The sequence below is a fragment of the Miniopterus natalensis genome, chromosome 19 (genome assembly GCF_054644295.1).
Source record: "Miniopterus natalensis isolate mMinNat1 chromosome 19, mMinNat1.hap1, whole genome shotgun sequence".
Classification (NCBI taxonomy): Eukaryota; Metazoa; Chordata; class Mammalia; order Chiroptera; family Miniopteridae; genus Miniopterus; species Miniopterus natalensis.
Genome location: NC_142099.1, coordinates 38,439,031 through 38,461,224, shown reverse-complemented (window position 1 = coordinate 38,461,224; position 22,194 = coordinate 38,439,031).

Genomic DNA, 22,194 nt, shown 5'->3' with positions numbered 1-22,194 from the left:
TGCGCAGTGAGGCAGGCCACCCCAACACCAGGGGTGCCCTCGAAGGCCAGGAGTGAGTCTTGTGAACAGTTTGGGCCCTGGAAGAGACGCTGTACCCATTTCCACAACCAAACACATAGGCGCAGGGAAGTGTGTCATCTGAATGTCAAGAATCCAGAAGGAGGGCACCGGGGCTCCTGGGGACGAAGGCGGGTCTGCTCCGACGGCCAGCCCCAGTGAGTGCGGGTGCAAAGGGGTTAACCGCTCTCGCTGTAACACATGATTGGTCTTTATGAGGTTGAAGCTCTTGTCTGTTTGAGGCCTACAGATGATGCTAAAGAGCCAATAATGACAGCAATTCAAAGCAATCTAATTATGCAAACGGGAGGCTAAACAATTTCATCATACTTAAATTAGATTGTCCTAATGAGATAAAGACACCAATTAATCCTGAATTAATTTCAATAGCCTATTTCAGGCAAACACTTTAATATGCAAATGTCAATGAGAAACAAAGCCTGCTCGGAACCCAGAGTTCAGAACCTCTCTCCACAGCTGCAGCCCTGTAAATAGTGCCTAATGGGCTTGAGGGAGGCTCAGCCAGGGGAGGTTTGAGAAGCCACGAGGCACAGCTGGGGCCTCAGGTACCCTGGATGTGGTCCCGGCAGGAGGGAGGGGCCTTCTGTGGGGAAGGGGTGCTAGTGGAGCTGCGCACCTTTCTCCAAGCAAAGACTGGGCGGCCCTTCAACGCAGCACTCAACTGTGTGTGCACATGTGTGTGTCTGTGTGCACGTGTGTACCCGTGTGTACGCCTGTGTGTGCCTGTGTGTACGTGTGGCACCTGTGTGAGTGTGTGCACGTGTGAGTATTCGTGTGTGTCTGTTTGTGTACGTCAGTGTACGTCAGTGTGTGTGTGCGCGTGTATTGCGTGTATATGTCTGTTCTTCCTTGTGTACATGTGCCAATGTGCATGTGTGCTGTGTGTACATGTGCCTTTATGTAGCAACGGGAAGGGAGGAGGTGGAGAGGGGGAGGCATGAGGAGCCGCGTAGAGACGCTTTAATGAGCTGGTACTTGGAGCACTAGGCTGTCACAGTGCACACCTGGACAGAGGTCTCCCCTGGACGTAAAGTTGATTTTAATTAGTGACCACTTAATCATTTTAAATTAGGCATTCTCAACCCATTTAATATTTCTAAATAATTAATTTCCTTAATAAGACATGGGAACAGATTCAAAATCATAGGTGCCTCTGCTGAATCCAAAGACCTGTGATTTTACCGATAGTTGTCTGGAGGGCTGATTCCTTTTATAACTACCAAACAGTCCCACAGGTAACAGCCTGGGCAATAAGCTCTTCTCTCTAGAAAAGAAAGTGATAGTTGATATTGGATATTTGAATTCAAACTGAAACACAGAGAGAAAAATACTTTTGATGGCTTTCTACATTAAACTGTCTGCATTCAGTTGAAAATGGCTCAATAGGAATGATGACCTGTTTCCCGATTCTTCATGACACTCATTGTAGCCTTAAGGCATGTAAAATACAGGATGCCATGCAATATTTGGGACACACTTATGTCTAAACAAAAAATTTTAATACAGCTGGGTGTCCCGGGTTTTCATTTGCTAACCAGGCAACCCTAATAATGCCCTAAGTATAATAGGTGTTCAATAAATGTCAGCTGAAAACCATGATGCTGATCTGTAGTCAGAGATCTGGATGCCACTTGGGAAGGACAGTGTGAAATCTGGTTTGGAGTGAGTTTCCGTCTTCAGGAAGTGGGCCCCTTCTCAGGCGTATCTTCAGCTGGGATGTAATAGACTGACCATCCCCATCAGTGGTGCCCTTCTCCTCAACGTTGACCAGGCAGAAACTGTCCCTGGAGAACTTAGAATTGGGCCTGAGAACCTACAGCGACACCTGTTGGTACCTTGACCTCTAACGTACAGATGTGATGTTCAGGGAGGGTGAGCACCAGCTCCTGCCAGGCAGGAGGGATGCTCCACCGTGGCTCACAGTGCTGCCCTGGAGTCTCACGCAGAGATGGGAGGCTTTCTTGGCCTCTGTGGAAGTTTGGGCTGATTGTCTAAGCTTAGAGATGCCTCTTAGAGTCAGCGACCGAGGGCTCTAAATACAGCTAAAAGGACCATCGGAAATACCCTACCCACCCACTTCTCCTGAACCGCAAACCATTTTCTTCCTGATCGTTTCTTTCAAGATCCTCAGATATGAATCTGAAAATCTTAAAATTTCTGAGTTGTGTCTGAGATGTGTATTTAACTGGACAGTGGTCTGACATCATGACTCCACTTGCAGGGACTCTGGGACAGGCTGGCGGATGTCAGAGCTGGAAACTCTGGGCTGTGGTTCCTCACTCCTGGAGCCCTTGCTAGCCGCTCTCACTTCAGCTTGACTCTTAGCTACTCTGGTTTTTAGGTAGAAGGCGTAGCATTCTCCTGCATATCCCAGTCTTTTGGGAGACAAAGTTGGGGGAGCTCCCAGAAGAAATCCTCTTCAGTATCTCTTCCCCAGTTTATTTTCTCGATCTGATAAAGGGCAAGGAATCGTAGGTTACCTGTACATTCTACATGGGGTTAGGAGGGCCCCTAAGGGCCTCTCTTGCGGTCACTTTGGTGTCATATTTCTGTCACGTGGTTTCCCAGGCAAAGCTGTGTTAACTCCATCTTAACATCCAGCCCATCCACCAGCGCAGCTCGGGCTACCTATGGGAGCTGCCTTGTGCCAGGTCACCAGGCTCGGCGTCCAGGATTCAAATATAAATACAAGGTGTCCTCAAGATTTTCAGAGTCTCGTGGAGGGAAAAATCCTACTTATAATTATTTCCTGCAGAGCATCGTAACGCGTGTGCCACCGCAGGTGTGCCGAGGGCGACGACCACACGCCAGAGAGGTGGCCCTCCGCCTGGGAGGGCTGTGGGAAGCTTCCTTAGGAAAAGTTGTTGTTGGTCAGGCTGACAGAGTATGTTGTGACTTCCAGGTAAGAAGTGGAGTGACGCCTGGCAAGAAACTACATCGAAGACAAGTGTCATCAATGGGCAGGTAGAGCTGATGGCTGGTCACACGACCCCACAGAAAGCCTGGACTTGGAGGGAAGGCAGTGGGATGGGACCACTGCTCTCTCGCTTGCTTTCTCCTCAGTGGCCCAGGGAGAAGCTGCCTCGTGGGCATCGGATGAGGCTGTGGGTGTGGGTGTGGGTGTGAGCAGGGGTGAAGGGCCTCCACCAAGAGCCGTTGCACACACTCAGGGAGGCAAACTGAAAACAGGGCATGTGTGTGAGCCATACCCTGCCTCAGTGGCTGTGTGCTAGGCCTGAGAATGACATTGCTGCCAGGGTCGCACCCTAATGGCCCATGTTAGCCAGCAGCTGGCTCGAGTAATTAATGCTGGTCCAAATGCAATTGGATGGAATCAGGTGGGATGAAAAATAAAGTGGTTTGTAAAATATAAGGCACGGCGCAGAGCCGGCCGCTTCTCTCCGACACAACCACAAGCAAAGCAGTCGCATTGCTTCAGGGAAGGACCTGCTCCATCGCGGCTGACGCGGGGCAGGCGCACTCGCCTCCCTTCGTGCGGACCCGCAGGGCCCTGCTGTCCTGGCTGGAATGGGCCCTGAGCCTTAGTGGGCGCCAGCCTCGGCTCCGGGGGGTGAGACGCTGCTCGCAGCCCAGGCCCGAGGCCGAGTGGGGGCGGTTGTGGCAACAACAGGTCACGGTGGCACCGCCCGGCCAGCAGGCCGGATGGTCGCTGTTGGGTAGCCTCGTAGAGCAGCGGGGCTGCGTGGCCGCCCGTCCTCTGCCCGGCGCTGAGTGACCGCAGGGCGAGGGCGGCGGGAGCTCTGGGCGCTGCGGCCCCGCAGCCCTTCGCCTCCTGCGAGTCCGGCGATGAGGGCGGCTTCTGGATGCACGCCTGTGGCTAAGGGGAGCCGTTCCGAGCCTTGGACCTCCCTGACCCGTGCTGTGCTGGGCTTGGGAGGACTCGCAGGATGGGGCGGGGCTTCCCTCGTCCCACAGGCCACCCTACGCAGCAGCAGGCGTCACCCGGGGACGTCTTCGCAGCACTGTTCACCTAGGGGTGCATCTGCCCGGCCGTGACCAGCAAGCACTCTTTGAGCAAAGGTCAAGTTACCTAAACTCGGAGATTTGTGACCAGACAGAAAATTGTATTGAAACCCTGGCCTTTATCTCTCCATAGCACTAACGGGCACGGCCTCCCTTCAGCTTCCCAGCCCCAAACCCAGAGTCACCGGTGGTTCCAGTCCCTGAGCTCCTGGAGCAAGTCCCTCACAATCTCTGCTTTCAAACCCTGCCTGTGACTCCGAGGTGGTGAGAGAAGCCTGGGGCCCGATGGATAGAAGGCCATTTCCACCGTCACCTCTTACCTGACGTTATGAGGTAACCTCTTAACCGGGTCCTGCCCACTGCCCTTCTGTTTGTTCCCATAGCAGCCAAAGTCCTCTCCTTAAATGCGCTGATCAGATGTTTAAGATCCTCAAAGGCAGCCCATGAGAATGCAGCTCGACTGATTCCCTCCCCGTGTGATAGGTGCCCGGAGTGTTAGTGGGTTGAGGAGAAGCCTGTCAGTGTTTTCTGTTCACGTTGCTAGATAATTTTTGGCCTGACCCCTTGGGTGGGACCACTTTAAAATCAGGACTTCAAAACTGCCTCATTTTACACTCCCCCACCTCACAAGGGTTGTGCCAAAGACCAGGAGCTGAAAGTCCTCGCTCCCCTGAATGCAGCTTACACTCACCTGCCCCCAGCCTTCACTGGCTGCATTTTCTATTTAAACAATGTGCATTCTTTTAGCCGTATTTTTGCCCAGGGAAGCTAATGCTTTTGTTGATTAATAAAAAAAGTCCAAAGTAGAAGTCGCTCTGCTCTAATCATATTGAGGGGGAGTATTTTATAGATACTCTCCTGCTTATTTAAACTAATAAAATGGTCAGAGTTGACACTAACAAGTTGAGACATTTTGTATCTTATTGGGATGAGAGGAGACACAGTGGACCCAATGCACTGGACGTCCACTACCTCGGTCAGTATATTTAACTGTATGGATAATTCTAATATCATGATGAAAAAATGGCGCTTGACATAGAGCCACCCAGGGAGCAGACGAAGTCACGTATCACATCTCTGAGTTACACTGGACTGAAGACAGTCCTCAGTGTTCCGCCTGCTGATAGTTGTTAGGAAGTGAAAGGTAAGGCAGGGGTTGGAAGGAGAGAAATCACACCACGAGGACCCAAATTATGGAGCCCTTAGTGGACGCTAGGCGATGTTCTAAGAACCTCATGAAAACCCGGTCATACAGGTGCTCTGTTTCTCCTGTTTTATAGATTAAACAACAACAGCAACTAACAAGATAGTGAGCATCTTGTCTGCGGTCACACAGCCGGGCCCGGTAGCCTGGCTCGGGCGCCCTCACTCTTACCACTGCCCCATGTGGCCTCGCCCTGAAAATGATGACAGAGCACAGGAGAGGGTGGAAGGAAGATGCCAGAAGGATGATCCGAGCCCAGGGAGCAGGTAAGAACAACCGAAGGTACGAACAGCCATCACTAAGCTAAATAAAAATATTTAAACCACTATAAGTAGATTGTTCTGTCATATTATATTGTACATTTTGAGATTTTTGTTGTTGTTGTTAAGAAATCTTTTTACCATTCAGGCATTCATTACAACTTTTCCAGAACAAGTATAATTTACAGAAATACAAGGCAACTTTTGGTTAAATATCAATATTAGCCAAAGAGCTTCCTCTAATCAGAGATACAAGGAGCCCACCAAGCAGGAGCAGCCACATGCTTCCCTTTTCCCAGTCCTGGTGCCATTAACCTAGAGCGAAACCAAGGACAGCAGCAGATCCCGTGATGAGCAGTGTAAATTTGGCTTGAGACACGTTGAATTTGACCTTTTAATAGGATATCAGGGAAACGTTTGGAAATTCAGAATCAGCCTTCAGGGAAGCAGCCAGGGCTTGTGGTGCAGGTTTCATGGCCTTTCTTTCTGCAGGAGTAGAGGTGATACCCAGCTGGTTTCTCCCTCACCCCTAAACTGATCATCTGTCTTCGGATGCATTGCCTTCAGACGTTCATCCGTTTTGTTTTGTTTGGAATAACTGACCAGTCATTTTGCTCTGATTCTAAATCTCGTGGTTGCCTGGCTTACAGATCTACTTGACTCAATATTTTAGTTTTCTCAATGTTGTGTGAAAGCCAGCCGTGGCTAAGCCTGAGGGTAGACAGCGACAGCACAGGCAGGGAGTTACTAAAGGGAACAAAAAAATTCTTACCTGAGGTTTTACAGAAAGAAATGAGGAAGGTACGAACTCAGCTTAGGAAATCCCTGTTTCAACTGGGAGGGGAAGGAGGAGGCGCTGGGAGGTCGAGAAGGAAATGTGGGGAGCACACCCTCCTGGAATACAACAGGGACAGAGTCTTCTCCATACAAGGGCACCGTAGTTTCCGAAGTTATGGGGAGTGTAGGAATCATGAAAGCAAAGGAGAGGTCACAGGCTTTTGTAACCAGAACATTAGTGATGGCCTTCAAAGGAGCATCTTGTCCTTCTCAGTTTGGTGATTAAGTTTGATCGCCAGCCCCTCAGGTGGTCATACAAGATTGTATGTGACCCAAGTATCCCCAGGATCAATTAGAGGAAAGTGTTGTCATACAGCATTCCCACAAAAGGTCAGTTTCTCAATGGCCTTGTACATTTTATCGTTAAGATGAAATACAGTAGCTGTTGCTTGATGGGCATTGGGCTGGAGCCTCCACTTCTGATGCATTAATCCGTGGCTTCTAGACTCTCTCGAAGCAGCTCCTTCTAGCCAAAGCAGGTATTTGATTTGATAAACTCTTATGCCAACAGCTTTGTTGTGTTATATGTTGTATAGATAGCAAGGTTCTGAGTATAACAAATTTTATCACTGATATATAAATATTTTGCCCAAATCAGCATTCAGCTTTTCTACTCAGCTTCAAGAGGCACTGCACACATGCACACACACACATGCACATATGCACACACACATGCACACCACGTGCACACAGGTGAACACACAGTGCACAACATATGCACATGCATAGTTATGCACTCATGTACACATGCACATACCTACATGTGTGCATCTATGTCCACGCACATGTTCACAAGCGTGCACACTGTGGCATGTGAGCGCATGTATGGACTTGCACATTCACATAAACCCCCACCCACAAATGTACACACATGCACGCACATGTACACACAGTGCACATATGCACACATGCACAACAATGCATGCATATATGCACATGCACACACATGCACACACATGTACACTAGTGCACACACCTTACATTAGGGTTTTTAACTCAGTATGTGTCATGGGCCACTGCATCATCCACAAAAATTGCACAGTCTTGAGGTTGTTCAGAAACCCATCTATACCCACAGTGTGTAATCCACACCCAGATTTGATCACACGATTCCAAATCCAAGAGCCTATCTGAACGGAATGGTTCCAGTTTCTTTTTTTTTTTTTAAATGATTCACCCTCCAACTTTGTAAAGCTGGCCCTTGGGAAACAGGAATGGACCCAGAAAGATTGCCTTCCTCATTTCATCCCGACATCTTTAAGGTGAATCTGTAACTCCCTCTCTCTGAAACCCAGTCATACACGAAATGCCAAAAAGAATGAATTTTCTCCTTTGAAAATGTCACAGGGCACCCAGCAAATCTCTTTTAGTTTCATCTTGGCAAACAAATGTCCACTGATCAATATAAATGAGGAACAGGCAGGTCGCCGTCAATAGGAAATGAGTTTTTGCGAAGTCTGATGTGATTCAGCGCCTGGAGCAGCCCTTCCCGAGTCCTGTTCCATCATCAGCTTGGGAGCAGCAGGTGGCATCAAGGGGCCTCCAGATGACTGACGTTCCCAAGCGGGGTGTTCCCGGGTTATAGGCTTCTGCTGCCTCCCAGATAAGTGACCGGCCGCCCTCCACAGACCCCGTCTTTAAGGAAGGGGGGCTGTCTTCACACACACGGGGGAATATCCTCAAAAACTTCTAAAGACAGCATTTAGAGACAGTTTCATTTCTTTATCAACTGATGCTCCCTATTTCCCTCCGCAGGTTTTTATCGCCGGCTGGCATGCGTGCTGAAATGAGATCCTGAGCTCTCGGCTCCCTTCCCTTGGCTCTTAGAGACTCGCTGTGTCGAAAGCGCAATCTTGTCCTTGTAAAGGTGGCGGACGCGCTCACATCCCGGGGCCAGCGCCGCGTCTGCGCTGGAGCAGCGGCTGGAATGATTAATTATTCGGCCATTGCAAGGCAACTGTGTCTTTTTTACAGTAAGAGAGTGAAGGGCCACTCTGTGGTGTGCGGCTGCTGGTGGGATGGTTTGGAATATTTACCTCGTAATGACTAAAATTTCATGGAATCCAGTCCAGGAAGCTGGAAAAGTCGTCGCCAGTTTCAGCAGTTGTCACGGGGCCAGAATAACTTCCTGTGCGCTGGGGAGGCGGGAGAGGAGCAGCTGGCACCTGGCCCCTGAAGCTGGGGGGCGGCTGGTTAACCTCCCAGGTCACCCCCCAGCCAGCTGTCCGACCCCGGGCAAGCTCCGCAGCCCCTCTGTGCCTCAGTCCCTCGTGAGCAGTGAGGACGACGCAGGACCTGCTCCCGACGCTGGCGCGGGGATTAAATGCAAAGCACTTGGACTTGTGTCTTGAGCATGGAAAACGCTCAAAACCTGTTTGTGGCGAGTAGCGAGTCTTCTTTTTTCCTCCTCCTCCCCTTCATTATTATTATTATAGAAAATCTGGGGACACGTATTTTTAAATAGCACTTTCTAAAAAGTAATCAGGCTAAACCCTAAGTTCCAAACAGTGACAGCTGTGCGTGTCCCGAGAGCACCTGTGCAACACGAGAGCCTCTGTGGACAGCTCGGCGGGGCCGGAGAAGCCCCTCCTGAGCCCGACAGCATCGGGGCAGCGCCCACCCCGTCCCGCCCTCCATGCAGCTTTGGGAAGCCCGACTTGAGAAGAAAAGATCTGAGGTTCACAGGCTTCTGTTTTTATTGTTTTCAAACATAAGACTTCCTGTTGGCGGTGTGATGCAGGGAATTGCGTTTAGACCACGGCCCTAACGGAATACATTCCGCACCGCGCCCCGGCGCACGCATGCCTGTCGGAGGCTCCGCCGCTTTTCCCGGAGACAAACGTGCTCCCTGCGGGCAAATCAGAAAAGGCACCACCTCCTGCAGGCGCAGCCGGGCGCCTGGCCTGCTTGTGTGAGGGCGCTGCGTTTGTCCCCAGGACCCCATCGCTGGGAGCCTCTGGGAAATGTCCAAACCGCACAACCGTACCCGCGAAACTGTGTTGTGTCTACACAGTGCTGAAACACACAAAAATAATCCCCCTTATTTGTGGAATGTGTTCTAGAATTTTCTACCTTTTTACATGCAAGTCAGGACCCCTGAGCTCATTACAGAGTTGCTACTTGGGGTTCGGGATTTGGAAAACTCTGCAACAAGGATTTAAGGAGTAGGCTCTGAAACGACGAAGCCTGATTTGATTCCTGGTTGGGCCGTTTAGTGCCCCTGACCTTGGGCGAGTTACTCAGCCTTCCTCGGCCTTCACTCCCTTCTCCAGCCAAACGCATCTGTAGGAGCCGAGCCTGCACGCGGCTGGCCTGAGCGCGGGCCAGAGGACACGCAATGGCGCCGGCTCGGCGCGGCCCTGTGAGCACCGCCCAGAGCCCGCAGCCCCACTGGCCTCCCCTCCAGCCCGCTCTTCCGGAGCCCCTGCTGTTCCTCCAGGACGCGGTCTCTGCGCTCTCCGTCCCCAAGGCGGTCATTTCTGCGCTGCATTTCCCGGGGACACAGCCTTGCAGAGCCGACTTTTTAAAATGTTTATAAACTTCTCCTGTATCAAAAGCTATTTCTATTATTTCATTTCTTACTTTCTGCACCTGCGCTGAATCCCTTACACCCGAATGACAATGATGGTGGTCACCCCACTTTGTTCGTTTTCCCGCAAAGGACCTTGGCCGGCTCTTTCCCTGTTGCCTGCCCATTCGGTGGGTTGTTACTGTTCCCTTTCTCTGCTTTGTTCTACTTTGTGGCTCCTCTTTCTAGGCCTATAAGCTGACAACTTCAACTTCATTTATTGTTTTACTTGTGCTGATACAGGTGCATAAGCCTATCCATTTCCTCTGATCACAGTTTACATCTCAGAAATTCTGACTTACAGTGTCTTCATCTTCTCTCTTCTTAAACATTTTTAATTTCTGTTTGTTTTTCTTTTAACCAAGAGTTTTTAAAATATGTTTAACTGTCCAGATAGGGCCCTCTTCTCAAACTGAACATTTAAAATTTCTAGTTTGTTGCATTATGGTCAGAAATTGTCCATTGTAATATTTCTATCTTATGAGATGATTGCTCTTTTCTTTGTGACCAATTTCTCCTTCACCCTCCTGCAGTTTCTGCTGCAGGTAAGTTGTGCAGGGATATTCGTAATTATTACATCTTCGCTGAGAACCATGGCTTCAGGCATGTGCAGTGTCCTGTTTCACCTCAGGTCATGCTTTCTGGGCAATAGTTTCTCTTTCCTGGTAATAGTATTATGGAGCCTGCTTTCATTCCTTTTCCCATTTGCCTGATAGATCCATGCATCCCTTTAAATTTAGTCTTTTTGAATCACTTTATGTTAGGCTTTACTCTGTGCGTCAATTTGAAAATCTTTTTCTTTTTACTATGCCCATTAAGCTCATTTCGTTTTATTGATGAGGTTAATGTGTTAGGCCTCAAATCTTCCCATATAATAGGACTGGGGTTTACATCATTCGACCCCCTGGTTCTCAGGCCTTTGAGTCAGGACGAGCTACAGCACAGGCTGTCCTGGCCCCTCTCTCATTGCTTGAGCCATTTCTGCCCAGTCTCTGCCCCCCCACCCCATCTCCCTCTCTCTCTCCCAATTCCAGTGACTGCGGGATGACCTCAGTCTTGCCCACTGCTCATGGCTACTCATTGTAGATTTCTGCTCACTGTGCTTCAGAACTGTGGTTGTTCTGACCATCAGGAGTTCCTTTATGGCCCAAAAGTTAAGAAAGTCATCAAAAATAGTTTTGTGCCCAGTTGGATGTGGCTCAGAGGTTGAGAATCGACCTAGGATCCAAGAGATTGAGGTTCAATTCCTGGTCAGGGCACAGTCCCGGGTTGTGGGCTGGATCCCGAACAGGGGCCATGCAGGAGGCAGTCGATCAATGACTCTCTCATCATTGATGTTTCTGTCTCTCTCCCTCTCCCTTCCTCTCTCTGAAATCAATAGATATATTTTTAAAAAATAAATAAAAAGAATTTACAGAAATTAATTAATTTTTTTGTCAACACCTGTTTTCAAACCAATGGCCATTCTGGTCCAGGCCCTGCTGATAACAGGAAGCAACGGGATCGCCAACATCAAGAAAGAGTTCGCTCAGTATCCGTGCTCCCTCAGTTTGTTGACTGTTGTCCGCTTTGTGTCATAAACTTTATCGTTTATGTATCTGCATAAGACAAGTCTGATGGCACTTTAGGATAAGTTTTCTGTGTTCAAAGCTTAGTCTGGCTTCACCCATTATTTCATATCAGCTAAACCTGAAAAGGAGTGAAAATTAAGTGAATTATTAGCTATTCAAAGAGGGCATACATTTTTGGGGGACACCCTGTATTAGGATCTAGCTGTGCCTGTGATTGGAGGGCCCCTTCCATGTACAAACCAAAACACCTGTAATTCTTCCGGACCCTCTTCAGAAACGGTGACCTTTGCTTTCCTTTCCCAGCAGCAATAACCTGAGACCAATACCACGTAAAGTCCAGCCCTGACCATTTTTATCCCCAGATACCTCCGGGCATCTGTGAGGGCCATTTCCCTGTTACACCCCTGACTCAGTTTTCATCTGTCACCTGCCGCTGCTCTTCGCATCCTGGCTCAGCCCCCAGGAGAACACACGGCCTCCTCAATTCCCCGAAGCACCGCAGGCGGGGCTTCCCAACAGTTCTCAAAACTCACCACTTGACTCACAGCTTGGGGCAACAGAGAGAATTAAAACTCAGGGGAAAACAATCCAACAAAAAGATCTGAAATACGACTCCTTGCAAATATGGTTTCCTCTAAGGGAGTCCACCCCTGGTTCCCAACAGAAGGGGGGTTTCAGGCTCCTGCTACTCCAGGTCCAGCCAGGCTGCGCCCTGCACTTTGCAGGAGCGCCCTCTGCAGGCAGAGCCCGGCCACGTTCCCGCGAGAAAGCTTTGGGTCTCCAGGGCCTGGACCCTGCTGCTTGGAAACAGCACCCATCTTCATCTTTGTCCGTCCGAAACATATAATGACAAAATGCAAGAGGATATTTAGAGGAAAATTTCAAATATCCCCCCTACGAAATGGAAGAGTTGCCACCAGCTTTGGAATACAGGTTCATCCTTTCCCGCCATCGAGGCTTCAAAAGAAACACGGAGCCACATTCCTACCTGGTTATGGTGTTGGTCCCCCCCAAACAGAGCACTGGGCAACCTCTTCAGAGACCACTACGTTGTCTCATTTCTCTTTGTTTTCCCTCGCATCAGACAAAATACCTGGCGCGTGGACCTGCTTACTCACCAGTCAAGGGCAGGAGTCCGCGGGTGACACGCGATGCACTAACTGTTCGGACAAGCCCCGTTCGGAAACTAAATTTCATTCTTGCGAATGGCGCACAGGACAAGGGGGAAAGCGTGGATGAGGGCAGCGGGTCTGCCTTCTGGTGAGGGGAAGAGTCCTCCGTGTGCCGGCCCTCGACCCACGGGCAACGCCGCGGCTGTGGACACAGCAGACCCTCTGAGCCCCACGGGGGGCGCAAGCAGCAGAAACGACGTGAGCAGTGCTGTTCAACGCGAATGAAACAGTCGTCAAGGACTCATCCCTGCCCCACGGACGCAGCCGGCAGAGGCGCCCAGCGGCGCGGGAGGGGTGCGTGTACCTCCTGCTCCAGGCGATAAGCAATTGGACCAGCCCCAGGAAGGGTGCCTCCAGCTTCCTGAAACTGAAAGGACGGGCAAGACACGAGAGGAGCGGCACCGTCACGGAAAGTACCGCCTCGGCGCCTTGGAGGCTCTTCACGCATGGAGGACCCGGCGCCCCGGAGGGAGGAGGTGAACCGGGGTCTGCATCTGTCCGAACCCGCACGGCAGACTTTTCTTGGGGGATGGGCAGACTTTTCTTGGGGGACAGTATTAAATGCAACTAAAATTCTCTCCAGGAAATAATACCACTTAAAGTTCAACTCCCCTTTTGAACAACTTAAATGGCTGACAGGACTTACTTAAGCAATTGCTAAATGTCGGGTCCTAAAAATCAAGAGGCTGAACGGTCTTGGCAAGGAAACTGCTCCCAAAAGAAGAAATATCAGTGCATCAGTAAACTGGGAAAAGCATAAACCATGCGCGCACCTCCTGGGGCGTCCTTGGCGGGTAGCACCAGGCGGGCGCTGGGAGAGGACGGCCAAGCCGGGGCTCGTGGCCTCGATGGGTGAGTTAGGGACACGCGGTGCGCTGGGCGCGGGCAGGTCCAGCGCAGGCTCACCCCCTCCCGCTGAGCGCGCAAAGCTCAGGAGCGGTCAGAGCCCACCGGGGCGACCGGGGAACCCTCCTGGAAAGCAGCTCGCCCTGTGCGCCGAGGGCCTATCTGAAAGGCGCTCTGAACAAGTGCATGTGAGTCTCGAGGTATGAATTTGGCCATATGGAGGGGAGGGAGGCTGTGCTTAGCTTTCCATTCAGAGGCAGACTTTTCCAGATAGAATCACGTATCTAGCCCTTAGGGACCGGGTGGGGCGCTTCCGCCGTGTTGCGAGGGGTTGTGGTCCTGGGTCAGGTGGAAGGCTGGCCGGCGCCCTGCTTCTCAGTGTTTCCCTGAGGGGCTAAAGCACGTGGGTTTAGGAAAGGTTTTGAGAATTCTTCCAGTGAGAAACCTGTTTATTTATTAAGCCAGCATTTTCTATCTTCTTTGACAGCCTGTTTTTTCCCAACAGCCTATGGACAGGTTGATAAAGACAAGAAACAGTCCTGGAGCCGCTGATCTCCCCCCACCTCTCAGCTCCCCTGGTGACCGGCCGTAAGGGCCGCCTGCACTGGCCAGGACAGGGTGTCACCATCACCACCCCCACAGGACCGACGCCCAGTCCCCAGCCCGGAACTCACACCCAGATCTTCTCCCAGAGGCGCGGAGGGTCCCTACCTTGCATCGCCCACCCCAACCTTTAAGACCAGGCCTGAGAGACCAGCCTCCAACACACCTGGTTTGAAGACCACGGAGCTGCCGCCCAGGGGCCCCCAGACTCTGAAAGGTGCACTCGGACCCCCTGCGGGGTCCAGGGGGAAGCTCCATGAATGGCACCTGGACCTCGTGTGGGGACCTCGCTCCCCTGCTGTCTTGCAGCTTCACCTGAGGGCGGCATCTGACCTGACACACCTTTGGGGCCCTGGGGGGCTCTGCGGGACGGAGCCTGGAGGTGCCAACTTCTCACCTGCCTCTGACTCGCTGCAGCCCCAGGCACCTTCTTTTTTATTTTTTATTCTAGGCCCCTCTGCCTTCCTACCTTCTCTTTCCTGATTCCTTTCCTGCTGGGTGCCACCTCCACCCTTTCCCCTGCTTTCCTCCAGAGTTAAAACAGGGGATTTTATACTCATCTGGGGCCTGGTTTTACATCAGCGATCCTGGCTTTCCATTGGCTGCCCTGGCTTTTGCAGCGTCCAGCAAGGACACCTCTACATCGCCGGACCCTGGTGGACACTAGGGCTTCTGCACAATGAAAGAAACTCTCAACAAAATGAAAATGAAACCTACTGAATGGCAGAAAGTACCTTAAAACCATTTATCTAAGGAGTTAATATCCAAAATATATAAAGAACTCATACAACTCGATAGTAAAAAGACAAACAATCTGACTGAGAAATGGGCAGAGGAGACATACAGATGGCCAGCGGGTGCATGAAAAGGGGCTCCGCGTCACTTGTCACCAGGGAAATGCAAATCAAAACCACAAGGATATGTCGCCTCACACCTGGGAAAATGTCTATACGGAAAAGACTACAAACAGCAAGTGCTGGCGAGGCTGTGGAGAAAGGAGCCCTCGGGCACGATTCCCGGGAATGCAAATTGGTGCAGCCACTATGGAAAACAGTATAGAGGTTCCTCAAAACATTAAAGATAGAACTGCTTTAAAACCAGCAATCCTACTTCTATTTATCTAAAGAAAACTAAAACACTAATTCGAAAAATTCTATGCAACTCTATGTTTATTGCAGAATTATTTACAATAGCCAAGATATGGAAACACTCTAAGTGTCCACCATTGGATAAAGAAATTGTGATATATATTTAAATATTCTTAAGCCATAAAAAAATAAAGGGTATCTTGCCATTTGGGACAATATGGATGAATCTTGAGGACATTATGCTAAGTGCAATAAGTCAGACAGAGAAGACAAACAGCCCATCATCTCACTAATATGTGGACTTTTTAAAAAAGTTCATAGATGTAGAGAACAAATTGGTGGCTGCCAGAGGCAAGGGGGAGGGGGAGGGGGTAGTGGGTGACGCAGCTCCAAAGGCACAAACTTCTAGTTACAAAGTAAATAAGTCATGGGAAGGTACGCAACATTGTATGTCAATTATATCTCAGCAAATCTGAAGAAAAATAAAGATTTACACTCAAATTTAATCGTGTATTATAATTTGAGGGGGCTTTAGACTTTCTTTAACATAGAATGAGATTTGTTTCATATTTATTTATTTTGTGGTCCAGAGTGCAGGTTCTCAGATAGATCTAATAATAATCTGCTATGTCTAATAATCAGATGTGTTTAATAAATACATATGGAGCTATACTTATATATTTTAGCATTCCATAGTGTATGTCTTTTTATTGAATATTCTGTATTTCTTATCATTTTCCATCTTGTCCGAGGAGTACAGAATTTTAGCGCTCACTCTACCAACTAATATGGTATCATTTGCACACCTAATGAACATGGTCATTCAGGTTATCGAGTGAACTATTAAATGCCATTCAATGCAAGAATAATTACCATGGAAAATCGATCCTTCTGTCCTTCCTGGTTCACATGACCCATTGATATCAATCGTTTGCATATCCACTAGTGAAACCTACCCACCTTAATATTTACATATGGTCTATTACTCCTACCCAGGCAGTGAGTACATATACATCACCCAGGACAGAACAAAAGCCTAGCTGTGCCATGAAGACTGGGCCCACAATGTTTCCTTCATCTATAAAATCAACCATCGTTTGACAGACTTTAAGCTGTCTGGCCAAATTACTTTAAAAAAAGTCAAGCCCCGCCACCATGGCTCACCTATGAACCCAGAGGTCACTGTTAGATTCCCCGTCAGGGCACGTGCCCGGGTTGTGGGCTCCATCCCCAGCAGGGGGCGTGCAGGAGGCAGCCGATCAATGACTCCCTCTCATTGTTGATGTTTCTATCTCCCTCCCTCTCCCTTCCTCTCTGAAAAATGAAAACATTTTTTAAAAAAGTCAAGTGGCCCTCTAAGAAGCAACTCATAATAATATCACTCAATATCCTCATTTTCAGGTGAGGACACTGTGGCCCTAAGATCCTAATGTGATTTCATTATATGATTGTAACTGTGTTAGTTTTCAAACACAAATAAACCTGGAAACTATTTTGGATCCATTTTCCATTTTGCATTACTTATTTCATTTCAGGTGGTAATTAAGTGGTTTGTAAATTATATTGTCTTTTCATTTTCCCAGGGATAGAAATTCACAGGTCAGGAAATTTCCATCAATCTTTTAATAATATTGAAATACGGAAATAACAGGGATGTAATACCTTAGATGACTTAAGCATTCCAATGGCCAATCATTTACTCTCGTTTTCCTTAGAAAGTTTTTTAAAAATATGTCTTTATTGATTTCAGAGAGAGGAAGGGAGAGGGAGAGAGAGAGAAACATCAATGATGAGAGTCATTGATCAGCTGCCTCCTGCACGTCCCCAACTGGGGATCGAGCCCACAACCCAGGCATGTGACTGGGAATCAAACTGCTATCTCCTAGATCCTAGGCCTATGTTCAACTGCTGAGCCACACTCGGCTGGGCTCCTTAGAAAGTTTTAATAATATACCTATTAGCCGTGTCATTCTGTGTGATAAGACAGGGTCACAGCACTGACAGCATAAATATTCCAGCCCTGAGGAACATTCACAAGGACCTCATGCTACGGTCCATGTGACCTAGGAACATGGTCATGAAAAATCAGTCTTGGAGCCATCAACATAAACATCACAAGGACACTTAGTTTGTGTTTGAATTCTTTCCTTCCCCATCAATAAAAACATTTCACGAGCTCATCCCAGGTTTGTTTAAAAGATACCAAAGACCCAGAGCAAAATGTTATCTCACACATGCTACAAAGCCCACGTGCCCTGCAAGGCCCCGGGAGAAGGCCAGAGCTGGAATATTCAGCTCTGTTGTGCTCAAGCATGTTCTTCAGATTTTCAGCCCACAGTCAAATATGTTAAAACGGATACTGAAATTACGTAAAGAATGAACTGATCAAGTGAAGCAGTCCTGGTACATTTAAATGGCCAGCAAGATCGTGTTAGGCCTAAAAGCCATTTCTCTATCCTAATTTACTCTAGAAAACTACAAAATAAACAAAAATCTCGGAATAAGCCAGGCAACTGTCCAAAGGATCTAACTGAATCACCCCAAGATCACCCAAATGGTTCTGGGACAGGCAGAGTCACATTTAAAGAAGTGTGTTTGGAGAAACAGCAGAGCATCGCTGGGAGAGGTACCTGAGGACGGGGTAACCGTGGAGCGTGGCTCACGCTCCCTGGGGAAAGGCAATGTTGCCAAAAAGATCAACCCTCACACGTTATTTTAATAGTTTCCTGCAATTCCCATCAAAATGCCAATGGGGGGGGTGGAAGAGACTGGAGAGGAAAAGCAAAATGATGTTAGAATTGGTTCAGAATAACGCTCAAGAGAGAAAAGACATTTTCAGAAAAGCCAGAGTTTCCCAGTTCTGGGAGGGCTCATGCTGCGAGACCACCCCGAAGATTATTGGCCTGCGGTTATCAAAGCCGTGGGCAGTGGCACCAAGACGCCCAGAGAGCGGACTGCAGAACCAGGCCAAGGCAGCTCCTGGAGAACAGGCGGCCGTCACGGGGAACCGTGAGCACGGCGACCCCCAGACGCGGTCGTCAGTGCGCGGTGCTGCGGAGACACATCAGACGTGGCCAAAGTGAAGCGAGTGTCCACCTACCCGGAGCAGCCAGCTCGGACCCGGGTCCAAATTCTGAGTGCCCTCATTGGAAAAATACGAGAATACAAGAATACAAATGCAAAACTACTTACGAAAGTGAATGAATTTAGGGTGCGGGAAATCACAACAAAATACAAACTTCAAACAAGCGAACAAACCACAAACAGAAAATCTGGGGGGAAACCCCTTTAACCCTCACACAAGGATATGTTTATTGACTTTAGAGAAAGGGAGGGGAGACAGAGGGAGAGAGAGAGCAGAATATCGACCGGTTATGGCCCGGACAGGGGTCGAACCGAAACCTTCCTGGTGTGAGGGCAGCTCTCCAACCAACTAGAGAAAAATGTTAATGAAATAACTGTCTGCTAGATCCATCTTCTGTTTGCTCCCCTGCATGTGTTTTGGATCCATGCTCTTTGATTACATTTTCACAAAAAAACAGCTATTTTTTTTATTACTAATAATAGAAGACATTTCTTCAGATTTTCAACTCATTATTGATGTCAGGCAAGTTTTAGGATCCCTGTCAGGACTGGGCAAGCCTCTGTCACATTCCTTAGATATCATCTGGCTTCTGACATTTCAAATCTCGGTGCTTCCCCATTCACCACAGTCAGCACGGAGCCCCATCGCCACAGAGGCTCAAGGCTGAGCCCCACTAACCTCAGACAGTCAGCACGGAGCCCCATCGCCACAGAGGCTCAAGGCTGAGCCCCACTAACCTCGGACAGCCAGGACTGAGCCCCATCACCACAGGCAGTCTGGACTGAGCCCCACTAACCTCAGACAGCCGGGACTGAGCCCCATCGCCACAGGCAGCAGGACTGACTGAGCCCCGCTCACCACAGACAGACAGCCCGGAGCTCCATAGCACCTCTCATCCATGTTAATAAGAGGACCCGTCCTCGTTGTATCGACGCCAGGTGACTGGCAGAAAGGGGCAGATCCAGAAGTCCTTCCATGGTGGTAACTCTACAGGGAGCTGGTGGTGGCCACATAAACCATCCCACTAAATCCCGACGGAATGCAGCCTCTGAGCCGGATCCCACAGGCCTGCGTCTGCCCCGGTGCCATCTGTTGCGGGGAGGGCAGAACAGCCAGCGTGTGACCTGGATGAGTGCACACCGGGGCCTCGGGGTGGAGGAGAAGGTGGCCTCACCGAGGGGGTTAAAAGATTTTAGTTTCGCAATTTTTTCAAACTGTACAATGGTGTGAACACAATTCCAAGGTCTTCACTGGCTTCACAGCTAATCTCCCTGACAGTCCCCACTTTGTAATTTAGGAAACTGAATGGGGGGGGGGGGGGGATGCAGTATCCTTGACTGCACAACTTGTGAACTGCGAGTGAGTGTGGATGCCAAGGGTGAATGATTCCAAGGACCATCCTCCAAAATGCTCAGCCACACCTCTGAGAAAAAGGAGAGTTAACAGCCCTAATGCCTGAGAAAGCGGGGTTTGGATTGGTGCGGGGTGGCCACCTTCCAGTAACATAGTGAACAAATTACGGAAGACCAGACAATGGTAATTTTCATAAAAGTCACTCAACTGTAAAAGGAGCGATTATTTTTATCAAATTCGGAAGTGATTTTTCAATGGTGATGTGTGCACAACGCTGATGGACTAACCTAAGCATGTGCGTTGCTTCTGCAACTACACGTTTGCATGCGTTTCAGGAGATTCGTCAACTTGGCAGTGGGTATTAATAGCCTTAAAAATGCTCATCCCCTTTCATGCAGTCACTCGACTCCCAAGAAAATACTCTGAAATAAATGCAGACAGAGTCTTACACACAAAGACCTCACACTATTTGTAAGGGGACAAAGGAAACAACATCAAGGGAATGGGATTATGTAAATTGTGGGATTATGATATAGAAAATGAAATATAGTACATGCCATTACATTGTATTTATGATATTCCCATAATATACAGAAATACTCAAACTGCCAAAAGAAAAGGTTCTTCTATGTATAAGGTACAATACAGTCCAACCCCATGAACAGCCACAGATAACATGTAGACGTGAAACAGCCCTGTGTGTCACTTAAATTAGGAGCCATAATTTCAGAAGTGACATTATATCACTTTAACTTAAGTTGAAAATGCAATTTGGAAAATAATTGTTGTATTTTATAATCTATGAAACAGGACATTTGTACCTATGTCTCTACTTCCGATGGGCGAGCCTGAGGACTGAGGGCGTGTGGACCCCCGGTGCCGAGAGCACTGTCATGTATTCAGCCGCTCCGTGCCATTCGGATTCGGAACTGCGTCTGTGTTCCCCCGACTGGCTTCCCTCGCGGTCGGCTCGGCCGTGGCCTCCGCCTGGTGGCCTCCCAGAGTGGCTGTGCTTCACTGTGCGGCTGGATCAGTGAGGCCCTGGGCTCTGATGTGAGGAGAGACACTATATAAATGCAAAACAGTCTGTTTCACTCGCACTGTCCTACAAATAGAGATCCGCTCTGCGCCCATAGTTTTTCAAGGAAACTGGCTCTTCTCAGTCTCCGGCTTTCCGTTCTCAGGGCCTCCATAATCGACTGGGAAAAATTATTTCCCACCTAAGACCACAGGTGCCTCCTCGGGTGCAGAACGGCCCTTGGAAATGTCACCTGGAGCCAGTACGGTGCACACAGAGGACTAGGGGGTATCGGCACGGTTCAGGCAAGGGCTGCTTCACGCCGACTCTGACTCTGGCTAAACTCACAGATGTCAAGGACTCAGCGAGCCAAGTCTTTGTCCTGGTCTCAGCCGTGGCCCTCTTTCCCTGCACCTGCGCCCCGGGGACGGCTGAAGCAGACAGGCTCTGCGGCAGGTGCCCCGGGTGGAGGTCCCGGTCGTGCAGTTGGAGAGCTCTGCGTCCCAGTCTGGGTCTGCCTTTGGAAGAGGAATGCAGGCCCAGGCTCCCACTGGGGGCGTGCAGGGTGAGGAAACTGGGCATCGGAGAGCCAGGCACACCCTGGCGCGTGTGTGTCACGCGACTCCTCGTCAGGAGGCCCTCCTTTGTCACCCCACCCGAGGAAGGTGTGTGGGACGCTTCGCAGGCAGGGGCAGACCAGCTGGACAGCCGGGGCTCGAGGCCCCGTGTCTGCCTCTTCAGAGTTTGCAGGCTCTGAACCTGAGAGGTGAGAGCAAAAGTGGCCACAGAAATGGCAGGTCCACCGCCCTCACTGTCGGAGGGGGCGCACCCGCCGAGCCCGCAGGCTGCCCGGCCTGGCTCCTCCGTCGCTGGGGGCCTCCACCTGAGTCACGCACCCTCGACCCGCCCACGCGGTTCAAGATGGTTTGCATGACACGCTCCTGTTTTCCTTCCTCCCCTCTCTGAAAGGCTGAAGTCGGCCTGCTCAGGGTGGGGCTCCCTCATTTCCTGACCGCTGCCTTAATCCAGCCGCCGTCGGGCACAGCCCCCTGCCGCCTCTGCCTGCCGGGGCGCTCCTCCAGCCGGCGGCAGGGTTTGGCAGATCCACACCTCTCAGCTGGTCTCGTCTATACTCTGCTGTATTTTGAACTTTTAAGAGTGACCGTGTGCCTGGGAGAGGGAGCTAAGTCGACCTGCCACGGGTGAGGACGGTGCTCCCCACACTCGCTCCTCCACACTTGGCCACGGTGCCACCTTCCGGTGGTGGAGATCAGGTCACTACTTACAGCAGGCAGCTCGTTGTTAACAGATATAGTTACTAGAAGCTTCATCTTTATAAGACTTGGAATTTACCACCCTGTGATTCCACCCACGGCGAGAGCAACGATACCTCACACCCTGTGTTCCAATGGGGCATTTCCCCCAGTCCCCAAAGCAATACACACTTTGTCCAATTTCAAAAGCAAAAAGAAGGAAAACATTAAGACATATGCAGAATGCAAAACATGAACTATTTATAATCCAAAA